This window comes from Lineus longissimus, chromosome 13 (genome assembly GCF_910592395.1).
Source record: "Lineus longissimus chromosome 13, tnLinLong1.2, whole genome shotgun sequence".
NCBI classification, from domain to species: domain Eukaryota; kingdom Metazoa; phylum Nemertea; class Pilidiophora; order Heteronemertea; family Lineidae; genus Lineus; species Lineus longissimus.
In genome coordinates this window covers 12381304-12384529 of record NC_088320.1, presented here as the reverse complement: position 1 = coordinate 12384529, position 3226 = coordinate 12381304, and positions in this window count along the sequence as shown.

Sequence of the window (3226 nt, the reverse complement as noted above, 5' to 3'; positions counted from 1 at the left end):
AAGAGCAGAGAAATGTCCTCCTTGAAAATTTTGACAATGGACTTACCACCACAAAGAAGGAAAATCACCCCAAAATTCACGAATTAGCTGGGCAACTGCAGTTGACGTTCGAAAAAGTGAAGGTAATGATTGAAACAGTGTTGAAATCCTTGTGTAATGTGAAAGCAGACTGGGCCTATAGTTTGTTATTTGATGGAATGAATTTTAATTTGGGGACTGGAATAAAAATGATTGGCAGGCACTCATAATGTGAGAATACTGTGTGACTTACTCACACAGGCAGGGCACAGGCAGGGGCTCAAGAATACCCTTTGGCAGTACACCTTGGCAATACAGGCTAGTGAGGCATTTCATGCAATGTCAATGTGCAGTACAAGTACCTTCATGCCAGGGCAGCCTTATGTTACAGTCATGCATCATAAAAAACTGAAGATATCTTCTGTTGTTCTTGATGCTGTTATTGTTCGATCAATGTCACTCTGTTCTTTTTTCAGGACTTTATCGAAAATCACAGACGAAAGACCCTTGGCAATCCGTCTTCAAGTGCAAGGCCAAAAGCGCTTAAGCAGCGAGTTCCGAGTGTATACAACCTTTTTGTGAAGGATTGTAAGAAAACGATGAAAGGTAGGCAAATTTGTTCATATCTGGTGAGTTTCATGTAATTTACATTCATTGTTGAATATAGGCACCTTAAACACTTTCTCTAAAACATGGTGCCTCACCCTCACATGTATAACAAAATGACGTTGCAATACCAGTGAACATGACTGTAAATTGCAATTTACCTCCTTGTACGTACCAATGTTTTACTCCTTTCTGGAATGTTGGGTGCTGTATGATCTGTTCATGTGCTGAATGCACTAATTTACTTAAATTTTTCCTCATCCTTTCCTATACCCAAAGGAAACATATGGTATGGTGTTACATAAACTTACTGGTATTTGTTAGTCACCATGGTTTTTCATATTGATACTTCATAATCATTGCCCTTCTTAAAAATCTATCTGCATAGTGATACAATGTTTCAACTTACAGGCCTTAATCCTAGCGAACAATTTCGCTCTTGGAGTGAAGAGTGGAAGTCCCTCTCCGATGAGGCTAAGGCTTCTTTGAAAGAAAAGAGGAGTAACATTACTCTTTCACCCACTAATGAGAGAGAGAGGTGTGCCAAAGTTCGTCACCTGTGGAGGCAGATGCTAACCACTGTAAGTGAAATTTTCAATTAAGGAAGGCTATTGATTCATTTCTGTGCGCATCTACAACGTCGACAAAAATGTAGGACACGTTTGTCCCACCTCTGAAAAAAGGTGCCTTCACCAGGATTAAGGCAACTGCGCTTAGCCCGGCTCTGGTGCCATCTTGTCATTTGCCTGTTTCTAATATAAATGTTTTAAAAGGTTTTTATCAAACTGAGAATTTAGGAAGATTTGTTTGTGTAACATAAACTGGTAATGATTTTACAGTAGAGTCCCACGAGAGCCACTCAGTGCCTTGCCATTATAGTTGGATAGTCACATAGTCCATGCAATAATGACAACAGATTGCGATGAGTGTCTCTTGTGAGACTGGGACATTTTATGATGTACATATATTTCTTTGATGTGCATGACTAACTCTTGGTTTTTGTATATTATTGTATATTATTTTGCTTTCCAGGCTACTGAACTAGAGTCCCTTGGTGTGCAGACCTTTGCTGTATGCATTGATGTAATCAGCAGTGAGGAATATGTGGCAGGAAGCCAGAAAGGCCAAACATTTGCCATGCAAAATACAAATATTCTGAACAAGTTCAGATCTGATTGTCAAATAGGTAAGACATTTTGTTTACCGTGTGATCATTTCTTATCGAGGTGAGTTGTTAATTTGATGTCTTATTTGAAATAGGGTTAGGGTGCATAGTTTTTTTAGCACCCTGACAGGGTGTGGTGGGCTTTCACTACGACATGTACACTTTAAAATTCACTGCCGCCTTTACGCGTCAACTTGGATGCCTACGTATGTAGTGTGTTCAATCATGTGTTCATATCAGAAACACTCGTGTTTTTGCTTGGATGTGCAGAGCAATGGCTTTGATCAATTCTAAATCCCTTTTTCTTTTCTTTTACTTTTATTGGTTGTTACAGGTGCTTCCACTATTACTCATGAGAAAGAAGCCGTGCTAAGTAGGGGTGATCTCATGAAACAAGTGCGGAATGCACTTAATCAGGCATATGGTAAGAATGTTTGTCACCAATTTTGGATCACCATTCTTTGACATTATGAGACCAAGTATTTTCCATAAGATTAGCCTTATTGAATCGGAATTTTTCTAAATATGTACTTGCTTAATAAATATTTGTGCGATTTTTCACGCCGTCGCTGAACACAAAAAGATGCTTTGTGATTGTTATCATCACGTTTTGCAGATGTGTGACTTCATATTTTTTTCTTGCAGCCAACAGCACAAAATCTACAGCTCGCTTCCCTTACAGCATGCATGCGAGCAAGAAGTTGTTGGTTGAGGGTTTGCCATCTGGACTCATCATCAAAGAAAACCTGCCAATGACTAGCTATTCTGACCTAAAACGGCTACTGGATGTCATTCCATCATTGAAATTCCGGCGAACTGAGTAAGATTTCATGTATTTTTGATAAAGAATTGAATGACTTTCATTGAAAAAAGTACATCTGATGTACATGTACATATACGCATACACGTTCACCATCAGTTAGGTGTTCTTACATTTTTTACCGAGCTAAGTGCCTTTTGTTGTTAGCCAGCTTAAGCGTCCCAACAGTGTATATGTGGGTGTAGATTACCCCAGAGGACGAATGAATGCATTGTGTTGCAGTATCTACACCTGTTTTCATATTCGTGTTTTCAACGATAAGGTGGACTTTTGTCCATAACTTTTTAGTGAGTTGCGTGTCCTCTGATGGCCTTGACATCAAGTCCCCCTAAGTAATTGGGTCATTTTGTATATGTCCCCCTATAACATCGTTAGTTACTGTAAAGGTTTGATATGTTCCTAATACTTCCTAACGTAGTGCACTGGATCATTCAACTGGGTAAGGTGCCATAAAGACCTTGCCCAGTCGCCGAAGTTGGTCTTTTGGATTAAAAGTTTTCATCCAATTTGAAGGTTTCTATAGAGAAATGTCATTTTTTGACTGAACGTCGTTTTTCAACATGGTTTAAATATTGAACAGACATTTGGTGCCAAACAGGTTCTCTCCAACACTGGGT